This window comes from Megalops cyprinoides, chromosome 23, assembly GCF_013368585.1.
Source record: "Megalops cyprinoides isolate fMegCyp1 chromosome 23, fMegCyp1.pri, whole genome shotgun sequence".
Lineage (NCBI taxonomy): Eukaryota > Metazoa > Chordata > Actinopteri > Elopiformes > Megalopidae > Megalops > Megalops cyprinoides.
In genome coordinates this window covers 24,595,562-24,610,436 of record NC_050605.1, presented here as the reverse complement: position 1 = coordinate 24,610,436, position 14,875 = coordinate 24,595,562, and the positions used below count along the sequence as shown (strand labels likewise).

Sequence of the window (14,875 nt, the reverse complement as noted above, 5' to 3'; positions counted from 1 at the left end):
AGCACGTATGATAGCGTGTTCTTCAACACTGCTACTCATCAGAAGCAATCAGAGAGCTTTCCCATGGACAACGAAGGATAGCCCTCAGTGCTGACGCTTCATTTTTATGCTGTGTACAGCACAAAAATAATAGAAAAATGAATGTATTTGATTCGAATGTGACATATTATTGTGCACCACAGCACAGAGGTAGTGTGAAGGTAAGACAACCCCCCCCCCCCCCCCCCCCCTCCCGGCAGAGAGAGAGAGGCCGCTCAGGTGACGCCAGGGACACAGACTCGTGCTGCTCAATGGACTGGGATCAGCGGCAGCTGCTCCATGTTAGCAGCAGGATCTGCTGTACAGTACAGCAGCTACGCTGTACATCCTGTTACTCATGACTGAGTGCCCCCTGAACTCCTCCATATGCTACACAGTCCCACAGTGAGTCACCCACACACCTGCCCTGGGCACTCACCCGCGCCCAGGAGATGCCCTGCCACTGACCCTCTTTTTCCTGGGCGCGGGGTTCTGACTGACCCTCTTTCTCCTGGACGTGGGGTTCTGACTGACCCTCTTTCTCCTGGGCGCGGGGTTCTGACTGACTCTCTTTCTCCTGGACGTGGGGTTCTGACTGACCCTCTTACTGCTGGACGCGGGGTTCTGAGCTGATCCCTTAGAGAGAAGTGCTCAAAGCTGGAGAAAGGGCAACTAATTTTGGGTGAACACCCTCCCGCCCCGTCAACCACTCCACATCCAAATGCTGAAAACAGTCATTCGCAGTCTCAATGAAGGGGCTCTCACCAGGCCATCTACAGCATAAAGACCACTTCTCCTGACAGGGCCTTACATCAAGAGTACTTTGACAGTTATAGGGTTAATGTCTGGCTAACAGTTGGCTTAAATTCTGCATTGCATACTGCATATGACTCCTGCTTAATCAAGCTGAACCAAATATATCACAGGCGTGATGACTGTCCCTGCTCCACGCCCTCGTATGGGAGAGTCTCTGTGCCAAAACACATCATGGGTGCGAAGATCTGCATCACAGCCTGTCACCCGCGTCCCTCTCTCCCTCTCTCTCTCCCTCTCTCTCTCCCTCCCTCTCTTCCTCTCTCTCCCTCTCTCCCTCTCTCTCCCTCTGCTAATTAGTCCTTTCACCTCCAATACGCCTCCCCAAGAGAGTGTGATGAAGAGATCTGTGTGCTGATTGCCAGCGCCGCCTCTGATAGCCGTCCTTAAACCTAATTCAATTAACGTTAAGAAGACCAGGTCCTCTCTCGAGCTGGAGGAGTAATCAGATTGGTTTGATTAGGGACATTCTGATGAAATGGCGTGTTTGAGTGCTGCAGATAGACCCACTTTATTACACCGTGATAGTAGGAATGGCCCTCTCTTATGATGACAGAGGTAATGAGATTTGCATTGTCTGACTGTTTGTGCAGGACGAGGCAGGGCTTTGGATGAGGGGGTCACTCTCATTGTCTGACTGTTTGTGCAGGACGAGGCAGGGCTTTGGATGAGGTCACTCTCTCCTGCTTTAGATCTGGAAGCAGTTGGAAACGCGTTGGTTTGGTTTGGTGTGTCGGTATCTGAAGCACCCACACTCTGGCACCGAAAGGCCTGAGCGTTGGCGCTCCTCTGAGCCTCACACTGGCGCGCTGACTCAGGCACCGACGCCCCCTCCTGCGAGGGACGAGCTGTCCCGGTTCCGGCCACTCGCTCTGACGGACGCGCTGACATGACATGAACCAGAACCAGAGGCACGGCGTTCACAGTCTCACTAGCTCCTCATCTGAGTCTGCATTTCAGAGGAGACATTACAGAAACAACCTGACAACAACGGAGACGACGCCCGCGTGTGCACACACACAGCGTAATCACAACACTGAAGATCAGCCACCATTTACACAGCGGGCGCACAGTCACGCTGCTGTGACATCCTGCAAAACACTAAACCGAGAGCAGACTAACCGTCACCATCAAACCCAAGAAAAGGACAGATGCCTTTACACCTAACGATTCTCACCTCGTTACATACAGGTGACTGCATGCGCTGCCCTTATTCAGACATTAAACATGTTATGGAGGGTGAAAATAATAAGGTGTATCCCACTGACAGATTGAGCGCACAGTAATGAATCACTGTGGACCGGCAATAAGCAGGTGTCACAGTGTAATTCAACATGGCGCATAAAGCTGTCAGCGTAATGACAACGTTGCCTAATTGGAGCTTGTTAGAATCAAATCTCCATCCTGACAGCAAATATGATTCAGATTCAGGCTTCACCTCACCATCCTTTTGAGAAATAGCATCCCAGGATGAGACATTTACCATCAGTGAAATGTCCTTCCCACTCAGAGTCACCCCCCCCGCGTGTTAGTGGAGGGGGTAGGAGGGGACACCTCTCCACTGTGTTCTCAGCCCACTTAGTTTCAGTTAGGTGCTGACACAGTAATTTACCTTGAACTAAATAATACCCTGCTGACGGAACTCCACTTTAAACAGCTTCTGTGTTCTATGTCATTAATAAATAAATAAAGACTCAGTTAAATTCTGAATTAAGTTTCAGGGATTTATCTCTTTATAATTTTGATTGCCAGAATCTTTGTCTTTTTTGACAGCTTTTGACCTTAGTGTGGTGTCTAGATCTGGACACAGCTCTCTGACTGTGGTCTGATACAGGCATTGTATGACGTCAATTACATTTCACTCAGTCCCTTCTTTAAAGGGTGGTGTCCTGTAAGCCACTTTTACGGGTTTGGCACAATGTCTACATCCAGATGGACTCAGGTGAGCTACTACACCAGGTCTGCTCCATACTATGCACTCTACTACGCACTCCACATTCATATGTCCTAGATTCTGTTCTTCAATTATTTTAGTAACTTTCAAACTGCTTGCTTAGTTTCTGAGCTTCTGAGAAAGCCGAGGTTTTTTTCTGTTTTGTCACTAAAGTCCTTGTGGCATCGGGGTGGGGTGAAACCAGGCCCCCGTCTATATCGCGTCTCCGCTGAGCTTTGGTGGCCGGTCCGGGGGGGGGGGGGGGGGGGGGGGGGGGGAGGTTGAGATCGGGCTGTTTGCGGTTGAACTTGGGGATCCCCTGCTGGTTGCACCACCAGTCCGGCTTCTGCTCCCCATCTGGCTGTAATCAGCTCAGCATAATGAGCTGCAGCCCCAGAACACTGCTCATCTCAAACCTCACACGCGCCTCTCTACCTCTCACACCTGTACTGCTGCAGACTCCACGCCCGGGATCGAGGCTCCCTCCCCCTCCTGCCGAAACCCAGCCCCCTCTGCCACTCCAGCTGACCCGGCACCACATCTGATCTCTGTGACGGAGACCTGAAGTTTGGCTAAGCCTGTCACACACCCACTTCCTCTGCTCTCCCTGTCAGACGGCACTCTCTTCCTCCCTCTGTGCCTCGATAGCCCTTTTACATACAGCAGATCCACCAGAGCGATGCCTGGTTCCCGTATCCCTCTCACCACGCAGCCTGCGGCTGTTCCTCACAGAGAAAGCAGTCAGTTGTAAATCACTGAGACCATTGTTTTTCTACTGCATCTCACACACACACACACACACACACACACACACACACACACACACACACACACACACACACAGATGCACACACACACATACACATACTCACGTGCATGCACACACGCACAACACACACACACAGACACACATACACATGCATGCACACACACGCACACTCATGCACACACACACACACACACGCACACTCACGCACGCACGCACCTACACACACACACACGTGATCGCTGCAGAGAGCTGCTTTGGCAGTGACATGCCATTTGCTTCCTTATCTGCTGGGTGACCTTTGACTCTTTTCAGCAGCAACTGGCTTGGCTCACTCCGACTGTAACCACCAGCCCTAATTAGGCTGAGGAGGAGGGAATGGGGTGTTACTGCCAGGATCTCCACAGAAACCGTCTCTGAGGAGTGAAAGCACCCCACGAAAATCACACCGCTTTGGCGACCCCCAAATCCGACCTGCTCCCAGAGGAAGGCAATTTAATGCCTCACTGCGCCCAGTACAGTATATACGATTCATAAAAAGAAAAAACCTTCAGTAAATTACAGACAGCTTCCTTTCTGAACAGGGCCTGCTCCCTCTCTGCAGCAAGATGTGCTGACCGCGTACACATCCATTCACATGGCGGGGTGGTGTAGCACACGGTCGTCAAGCAACAGTCACCAAAGTGACTGGTGAATGGACAGCAGGTGGAGGTGAACTCCTGGCAGATTGGGATAACCCCCCCTCCACACACACGGCACCTCACAGACAGGTCAAAATGCATCCTGTACATTCCAGCATGACGTACATGTGACAGTTAACACCCATATCTGAGCACAGGTTACAGGGATGACGTGTGTAAGGTCACCATCACCAGAACAGAGACGAGCAGCCATCACACCTGTGTGCGTACTCACCAGGTCACCCATCCATGGAAGGTGGAAGTGGGCCTTTCTAAAACGGCAGCGCGGGGTCTCCGAGTGCCAGACCGCAGCTTCAGAGCACAGGGGAGGTATTCCCATCCCACACACACAGGCTGACTGATTCTCACAGGGGTCACACTCCTGACTGCGTAACTCACTCTGACTGTGCAAACTCATCCGTTCATCAGACACGGTCCAGTTTAAACACACCCGCTGCTCTCTCATAGTGTATGTGATATGCACTGTGGTTTTGCTCAAATACCACAGTCCTCCTGGTTTATACCTTTTGTTTTTGTGTTTCAAAGATCTAAGGGGAGAGCCCTGATACATAAATCTTAAGCGGTTTTTCTTTGTAATGACTATTTCCCATGTGGCTCTTCCTGGTGTCAGTCACTCCCACAGCCAGCTTTGCAGGGTGTGCTGGAGCAGGGGGTCCCCTCCTCCTCTCTGCCCCCACACAGACTGGCAGACCCAGACAGGACTGCCGGAGTACACCCAGAAACAACCCCAGTGACCCAGCATCAAAACAGGAGAAAACAGCCTCATTCCCCGAGACTGCTCTCCCAGCTCTTAGTAACTCTCCCCCCTCCTTTCTGCAGGGCAGCTGTGAGCTGCATCACAGATCTCTGTGATTAAAGAAGGCCTTTGAAGTGATGGGGGCATCTGTACATAATGCAACTTTTCAGGCGCACTTTAGCCTGAGGACTGTGGTTTTTATTATCATGTTATTGAAATACTTCTCTGAACAGCAATCAGTCCCCAAGGATAGATTCTTTATTTAATTTCTATGCAAACGATTATTCAAACACTTTCAGCATGTCACCAGGGTACAGCACTGAAATATGATAAAATATATGATAAAATATGAACTCTTCACAAAACGGGTGCGTGTTGCACCAGGAATTGTGTTAATTGTAATCCTTACTGACTATTACTATCAGTTGACTGAGGTTGTTATCAAGTGCAATCGTACATACTGCATTACATTACATGCATTTAGGGTTTAGGGTTTAGGTACTAGCACTCATTCACTTTTTTAATGGAATTAGTTGATTTATGTATCATTTACATTTACATTTCTTTGTTTGGCAGACACATTTATCCAAAGCAACTTACAAGTGAGGCAGAGTTCAACACAAGCAGAAAGCCACAGAAGGAGTCAGTGACACATATCAATACATAATACACACGAGCTAAGGAGGAGTCAGCGACACATATCAATACATAATACACACGAGCTAAGGAGGAGTCAGCGACACATATCAATACATCATACACACGAGGTAAGGAGGAGTCAGCGACACATATCATTACATCATACACACGAGGTAAGGAGGAGTCAGCGACACATATCAATACATAATACACACGAGCTAAGGAGGAGTCAGCGACACATATCATTACATCATACACACGAGGTAAGAAATAAACACGCACACAGCAGCCCAGGGCCTCTCTTCTTCGCAGCACAGGAAATGGACAGGTATGTATTTAGATGGGAGATCAAAGACTCCTCTAGTCTCACCTATCACAAACAAGACTTACATGTTCACAGGTCAGAAGCTGTGGAGCTCCATCACACAGTGCAGTCTTAATGAGGGGAGAGAGGGCATGTATTGACCAGGCCCTGGATGCTTGGAGTCCCTGGTGTGCAGAGTTTTATCTGAGCTGTTATTATTGACCTCTGGCCTTCTTTGGTTCCTCTTTGATTTCTCGTTGGTGCATTACTGGGGGACAGAGTCTTTAGCCCTGTGTGCTCCCGCCTCACAGCCATCTGTTTGCAAACACAGCGGAAATCCTGTGATTGGAACCCTGTCACCTCTCTGTGCTGCAAGTCACACACACACACACACACACACACACACACACACAGCGTGCAGCGAGAACAAGGACAGGAAACAACCAGGGAGGGCCGCTGTGTGTGTGGGCGCATGTGTGTATGTGTGTGTGTGTGTGTTTCATTTGAGCTCACAGGTTACAGACTTGCTGTCTCCAGCAGCCTGGTGCAGGTTCATTTGATCAGTGAGACACAGCACAGCTGTAGCACTGCTTGGCTTACCGGCCCGAACACAGGCCGTGCTAATGGGTCTTATGAGATCACTGAAAACTGCAGATGTAATGTGCTGTGCAGGAAAAGCTTCTGGTGCAAACTTAATAAAACGCCAGCAGAAGCCCAGATGCCCTGTGGCAGAGGGAGAGTTCGGATACAGAGGGAGGATCTCGGCAACGCTGCACCAAGCAGGAACATTTAAACATTTCCGTTTGAAATGCGACTGGTTAAAGACATGGCCCGGAGAGCCCCTGAGTGCAGCGTCACTGTGCAGGAGCTGTGAGTGACATGGCTGTGCTCACCGCCACTGGCCACCAGCACACTCTTGTGCATTCAAAACCATTCATTCATGTGTGTCTGACTTCTGCTATCAGTCTACCAGCCAAGGGCTGAGATTCTACGTCACTAAAAACGCAGTTATATTTCCACTGCGGGGAATAGTGAGCTCAATTCACACATACATGTACAGTATTTCACACATTCATCACCCCGATATTCAACTGCCATAACTGAGCTCAAGAGAACCGGTGGGAGTGGGTGCTGACAGAATTATGACTGCCCCTCATTTGAGCAGCGGTAATTACAGACGTTTCATGCACATATAGATGAGTAATGAGAGCAGCTGAAGGCTCGCAGGCGTTGGGTATATCGGGACAGCACTGGCGAGACCCCGCTGAAGTCCCTGTCTGCTCTCAGACTCATGACGCGTTTCCTGTCCCCTTAGGGCAGCCCTGTCTGCGATGACGGAGCTGGGGTTTGTCCTGGAGAAGCCGAATCATTTCCCACCACAGCCTCCCCTCGTCTGTAGCCTAATTTACTGACTGGGTTTAGGAGGCCACGCACCTCCCATCATAAACGCAGGGCTTAGGAGGCCACGCACCTCTCATCATAAACGCAGAGTTTAGGAGGCCACGCACCTCCCATCACGAGCGCAGTAAACCTCCTGCACATGGGAAGCCTGCTGGGGTGTGATGCTGCAGGACTCGGCTCCTTACTGTCAGGCTCCAGGTGGAGGTAACCTCACCTCCTGCTCAGTCTCACTTCCTCTCCAACAGCACTCTCCCTGCAGAGGGCAGCATCTAAAGATCCACCCACTTTAATCTCAATAAACCTGCTTTCTCAAGACTTTACCTTCAGATGAACTCCTGGATATTCAGCAAGCATTTCCCCTCTGTGGGCAAAGAGCTGAGAAAGCTGCTCTCTCCTGACGCTGGCACTGAGGCTCTGCAGTGTGTATTTCACATCTCACAGTGTGTTAGTCCACGCTGTTTCCCAGCATGCATGGCGGCACATACAGTGACACAGACCTCTGTCACTCTGGCCTCCTTTTGAAATGCACCCCTTTCTTTCTCACAAGCTGTGAAAAGTTTCGAGTGTTCACTTCTGAGACACACACACACACTCTGTCGGCCACACCTATTCTTTAATGAACCCTTTAATGGGTGGAGCTGCCACATGCTGTCTATCGCTGACACATGAACTACTCAGGACTTTGCCTGAAGCTTCTCCCTGCTCTTTTGCTACAGAGATCTCTGCCACATGATCTCCTCAAACACATGAAGTCTGGGAAAGGCCTCCCAAAGCAGGTGCACTTGGACTCTGTTTATCTTTCAACAGAGCTGATTCTTCACTGACCATCATTCACCAGAATTCCTGGACTTCCGCATCTGGGGGGGTCTGTAGAACACATCCCTCATAAACAAGGAGCGTCCACGTTTGCTCACTTATCCGACCCTACCAGTGATAATTCAGAATCCTGGCCTGAACCTGAGGTAATTATCTGGACCCATGCAGCTGCCTGGAACACATGCCCCATGGTTGAGGAGGGAACTCTGGCCTGGTCCTCGGTGATGATGAGCTGCAGTTTAAGATCATGAGGCCCATGTGAGCGTGTGGCAGTGCTGTGTGCTAGCTGCCAACTGGCCGTCTGAAATCGAACATCATTACATTGCTGTTTTATGCCCACAGTGTGGTGCGTGGAGTTGTTCACATGCTTCCTTGCATAAATCCTTTGTTCTGCTCTGCTCCTGATCCTAAGAGTGCTATCTGACTCCGCACCAGCACAATCAACAGTAAATGTGCACCTATTGAAAATATGATGGCTTTTCTCGCTCGGTCTTTGAACAGTTTCCAGGAGACTAGCTGGCAGGCCGTGATGGATGGGTGGGATGAATGGGGTTTGCTCATTGATTGCTGTATTTGTTTTCCTTTAAAACTGCTCAGCCCAAGGGTGTGGAAAGTTATATTCTAATCTATTGGAAAGAAATAACAGCCAGAAACTCATGGAGCTAAAGTTGGCAGCTAATTGGTCTTATTTAATTTAAAGTATTTATTAATCAGCATCTATATAATACTCATAATGAGTACAATTCTCAAACTGTTAACCTGACTGTAGTACAGTGGGGCTTACAGCTCTCACTCACTTGGTTGCTAGGCAACAGCAAGAATTTTTTTTCAGGAATATTTTCTGGAAAAATGAAAGATGTATATACATTTTTAGGATTAGAGAAGCTTAAAGTTGAGCTCTGTCAGCAGAACAAGAGGGTGCAGGTAGAAATAGGATCAATTTCAGTGGAACTCCATGCTGTATTTCATGCTGTTTCTGCATGGAACAGCGTATCAGCATAGGTAGAGAAAGGCCTGACACAGGGGTACAGCCACTCCAGACTCTCCCAGCTTAAGTGTTCTCCTCATTAAAATTTGTAGTCTTTTGTTGACTACAGCAATCGTGTAAATTATTATTGTTGACTCCTTACGTTTTTTTTTTGCTTGTGTTGTACTCTACCTCATATGTAAGTTGCTTTGGATAAAAGTGTCTGACAAATGAATAAATGTAAATATAAATGTAAATGTAAATTAACATGATATTCTCACCCCTGACTGACACAGGCATTGGAGACTCTGACTTTGGGGGCCATGTTGCATGTAGGAAGCTCCCTTACAGGCAAATCTATTAAAGCAGGAAGCAGAACACAACCAGTGTGTACGACACCTCTATATGAACACCCAGTGTGTACTAAACATCTATAAAAACAGTGTTTCATTCACCCAGTGTGTACTAAACATCTATAAAAAGTGTTTCATTCACCCAGTGCATACTAAACATCTATAAAAACAGTGTTTCATTCACCCAGTGCGTACTAAACATCTATAAAAAGAGGGTTTTACTCACACAGTGTGTACTACACCAGTACATAAGCAGGCTTTTACATAAAACCTATCTGCAATTCAGTCCTGCAATGTTAAGTTTGCTAATTTAGTCAGAATGCTTTAATTATGAACACCATTATCTGCAGGGCAACTGTAATTATTCTGCCACAACTAATGGTTCATTGTAATCAGCCACCACATATTAGGTATGATTACAGAGAGGGAGAACCAGCTCTTCAAGAGCTTCATGGAATAACATTACCGTCTGCTTTTAACAACACTTCCACAAAATCTGTTTATGATATGAAATGATAAAATTAACAATGAACAAAGATAAAATATAAAACTATATAACAGGACTCAAAGCCCTCCTTTAGCTCAACTATTATATCACTCTGGCTGAAACAGCCAGCTTCTAAATTCTGAGATGAACATGTTAATGCTGTTGAAAGCCATGCTTTCAGACAGACATATTTGAGGGCCAGGGTTCCTGGGGAAGCTTCCAGAAGATTTATTTTTCAGAATGAGAGCTGGCACTGTCAACGCAATGATCTCGATTTCAACTTTTCATTTGAATATTTTCAGCTGATTCATAAACTCTGATTTTTAGACCTCCCATTAACCAGTGCTGCCTTTTTCAGGCCATCTGTTATCTAACGGACAGTGAAAACAGAGAGTTTTCATGACTCATCATTCCTGCCTTCCTCCTCAGGTTTACCAGTGGCTCTCCAGCCCACACCATCTCTCCCTTCTTAATTCCACTCAGCCTGTCCGGCCGCCCAGGAGAAAAGCAATGATTTCATCAAACAATGGAGGCAAACATGTGAATGTCTGACCCATGCATGTGAGAAATGGGGAAAACACACATCATCTCATTTTAAGATTGGGAAATTTGACTTGTATCAAGATGCTACAACACAGTTCAACACATATAAATGAATTCTGAGTCAAGATTGTTAGCTGTTAATGATTGAGCAGAAGATCCATCCTCCACTGAGTGCTGGGTGTCTCTTTTCTGCTGTGACTGTGAGTCTGATAAGTTCAGGTGAAAATCCAACATGGCCATTTTCACACTGACATGATCTAACATGCAAATGTGCAAAAATCCAAGCCACACGAAATCAATAATTTCAACACCGTTTTCCATCTTCACAGAACATGTATTCCTTTGGGGCTGAAGGGCAGGTCAGGTTACAGAGATAAACTGTGATCTGTGTGACATTTACACCTTTACCCACAGACACAACCCTCTCACTGTGACGGGGTGGAGGGGCAGAGGGCAGAATGAATAACACAAAGTGTAAAGGCTGCTTTATGCAGGAGATATCGCATGCGCCAGTCCTTTCAGACGATCCCAGAGCGCAGAGGAGGGGATACTGGTAATCCTCCCTCAGTCCTCTCAGACGATCTCAGAGCACAGAGCAGGGGATACTGGTAATCCTCCCTCAGTCCTCTCAGACGATCTCAGAGCGCAGAGCAGGGTACAGCGGTAATCCTGCTGCAGGCTGAAAAGCAGGCCATTCGGGAGACATACGAGTCGCGGGGATTTGGGCTGTAAAGCATGCAGCGGCATTTACCCGGCAACAGCTATGATAGGAAAGATGATTTAAGGTCAGTATTCAGGAAATATGGCGCAATGTCTCACTCTGTGAGCCGTGAAGAGGCCGAATGCAGCTCCTTCTGCTCAAACAGGAGACAGACTGCGACTGAGCTCCGTGCGCGAAGACAGCTATGAGTATCCAAAAAGTTACACACCCCGTGTGCTACACTACAGATTTAACAACAAGCATGGGCCCAAAGACAGCTCAGGCACCACACCACAAACCCCATACCCTCTGCCCTCCCCCAATCAGGAATAAAGGCAGTTCACACCCAGCCGCTGAACAGAGACCCTGATTAAACAGAATAATGAGAGTGTTTTTATTATGAATGGTAGGGTACGTGGATTTGTGTGTAAGTATTACAGTCACATTTTTTCTTATCAGTGCCTGCAGCTAATAATTTCCTGCTTTCTAGCAGTTGAAAGTGCTCCTCTGTTGCACTCTGAATAATGAGGACTAACGAGCCGCCTGCTAACAGTGGCATCGGAGATCACACTGCTAACTGGTAATGGCTGACCCTGGAGAACTCCCTCGTGTGCAATCTGTGCTGCACTGTACTCCCATGTAGATACGGATACAGGCATATTATAGCTACTGTACGCTGCAGAGCCACAAAACTGGAAATAATCTGCGTGCAAACGAGCTGTGCATACTCTTTTCCTTTATTAAATGTGTCAGAGACTTTAACATGCAATAGCATTTAAATCTGAAAGGTCACCACTCTTCCATGTTGCTGTACAATAATAAGGACATGCTACTGGCTCCCATACAGGGGGATTATGGTGAAATTATGTAAAATGTACTGTGCTTTCAATACATTCATCCAGGGCTAATCTGTTTAGTGTTTCTTTATCATTTAATTCAAATTTTTACACTATGTGTGCTTTCATGAGTGAAACTTTATTGCATTTACAGTAGGCAAAAACATGTGCATACGCAGTTTAGGTTCATTTAGGTAAGCATTCACTCACACTTTCCGGCAGAAAAATCTATATCAGTGAATTATTATTGTATACGGACTTCTTTGGCCTTTTGTCATGAATAATGGATGAAGAGTAGAGTTCTACATTTGTTTTTTAGATAAAAGAGCATTACAACACTGACCCGAGCAATCAATAAGAATGTTCAGGTTAAATATTTGGCATAAGCCCTTGTCTGAGGTAACAATAAGAGGCCCTCTTTGTCTTTCTGTTTTTGACAGATTTTTATATGCAGAAGCCAAATCAATATAAATGTATTTGAAAAGTTATCGAGCATAACATCGCTCCAGAGCATCATTTCCAAATAATGGGTCAGAATTCAAAATTGGAGTTAACAAATCAAGACGACAGGAGGAAATAAACATGTCAAAAACAGCTTCCTTTTTCATCAGGAAGTGTGAGTATGATACAGTGGCACACATCCCCTAACACTCCGTTTCCTGGTCATGTTCAGAGACACTGAAAGCCTCTCCAGTGCTGGGTGATGGGTGATAACCTCCCCAGCCGCTCCCCTGAGGGGTTTCTCTGGGTTTCACACTGGCCTGTATGCTTATCAGCTTCAGCTGTGCAGTTCATTCCAACACCGTGAACTTCACAACACTCACCTGAATTGGCCCAATTTCATTTATACTTTCCTCTAAGAGAGGACAGATGACCCAAAGCTTAGAAAAGAGCAGAAAGGCATTCTTCCCCTTTCAGTGGAGAGTGTGTGTGTCACGCAGTGCCCTCTGTACCAGCTTCTGTAGCTGCACACGCCGTCTCTGTTCTAATGAGGACACATGATGGAGTGGACTCTCACATCAGGACCAGGCTGGCTGGGAATTCACATTCTGAAAAAGGTCACTCGTTATCAACCCTGTGACATCATCACTCAGCCGGCGCTTTAATGGGGACAGGAAAACTACACTCTGACAGTGCAGACTCAGTGTTCAGCCTGATGCACCCAGCTTCCCACTGCACTGAACACCACAGCATAATGCGCTTCACACAATGAGATGCGGCGATGCCATTTGATTCATAAATGCTGCTATTTTATACAATAAAAACCACGACACCAGTGTAGCATTACTAAAAGCACTCTGTGCTGCTCTGAATAAGAAACATCCTCAACTCAGCCCCACTGAATCAAACCACTGTATGCTGCACATGAATGAATACGGTTTCCAAATTTTAAATTCTGTCAAAAGCAGAGGAAAGCTGACAGCAGCCATCAGTTCCCCATCTCTAAACCACAATCCTCCTCTTCTCCCTCCTCTTCTCCCTCCTCTTCTCCCACCCCGCAGCCACAGACCGTACACCTGCACACCTGCATACCTCCTGCACACCTGGCTGGCTCCCTGTTACTTTCTGCTGGTTGCGACAGAAGCAGCTCTTTAAGCAGTGGTGCTGCTGCCATCACTCCTCATACCTGATTTATACTGAATAATGTCAGGTAATTAAAATTTCTGTTCATTGAAGATATTGATTTTTTAAAAAATAAAAAGCGCTTTTTGTCCCAGCATTAGTAATAATCAAAAGTTAACAGGATCATTCATGTGTTCCAGCAGACAGCACTCCTACCCAGCACAGCACAGCCAGAGAGACAGCACTCCTACCCAGCACAGCACAGCCAGAGACAGCACTCCTACCCAGCACAGCCAGAGACAGCACTCCTACCCAGCACAGCACAGCCAGAGACAGCACTCCTACCCAGCACAGCCAGAGACAGCACTCCTACCCAGCACAGCCAGAGAGACAGCACTCCTACCCAGCACAGCACAGCCAGAGAGACAGCACTCCTACCCAGCACAGCACAGCCAGAGACAGCACTCCTACCCAGCACAGCACAGCCAGAGACAGCACTCCTACCCAGCACAGCCAGAGACAGCACTCCTACCCAGCACAGCCAGAGAGACAGCACTCCTACCCAGCACAGCCAGAGAGACAGCACTCCTACCCAGCACAGCCAGAGACAGCACTCCTACCCAGCACAGCACAGCCAGAGACAGCACTCCTACCCAGCACAGCACAGCCAGAGAGACAGCACTCCTACCCAGCACAGCCAGAGAGACAGCACTCCTACCCAGCACAGCACAGCCTCTCAGCTAAAACTTCACTCCGCAGTGGTGCTGGGGCAGCCGCAGGGAGACTCCGGCTCTGCGCAGCGCGGTGCGGTGCGGTTACCTGGCTGCGATGTAGCTTTGCGCTGCTCCTCTCCTCCATCGTCTCTGAGATCGTGAGCGCTCCAGAGCTCCCTCCTGCATGTTCGCAGCCCAGATGATCTCTATGACTCACACGAACAGATAATTGGCTCTCAAAAAAGTGCCGTAAATATTCATCACAATGGCATTCTCCTGCTGAAGCCAGCAGCTCACGCTCTCTCTCGCGGTCGCTCTCCGCACTCTCTCTCACTCTAGCTCTCTCTCTCTCGCTCTGTGTCTCTCCCTCTCTTTCTCTCTCTCTCTCTCGCTCTGGTTCTCTCTCTCTCTCCCTCGCTCTCTCTCTCTCTCGCTCTGGTTCTCTCTCTCCCTCGCTCTCTCTCTCTCTCTCTCTCTCTCTCGGCAGACTGCACACACCAAGGTGTCACCAACTCTTTCTGTAGACTCTGTGTCTCATTGGCTTTCCTGTCTCCCTGCTCTCCACAGATTCTGTCTTAAAGAAACA

General features: G+C 47.9%; 1 protein-coding gene across 3 annotated transcripts in view; it reads right to left on the bottom strand.

Moving 5' to 3' along the window:
- mgat4c (mgat4 family member C) overlaps window positions 1-14,613 on the bottom strand; it is a 61,658-nt gene extending 47,045 nt beyond the window's left edge. For all 3 annotated transcript variants that reach the window (XM_036518250.1, XM_036518251.1, XM_036518252.1), the window contains exon 1: window positions 14,396-14,613. The gene's annotated coding sequence lies outside the window, so the exon portion shown is untranslated. The remainder of the gene's footprint in view (window positions 1-14,395) is intronic.
- Between the last annotated feature and the right edge of the window lie 262 nt (window positions 14,614-14,875).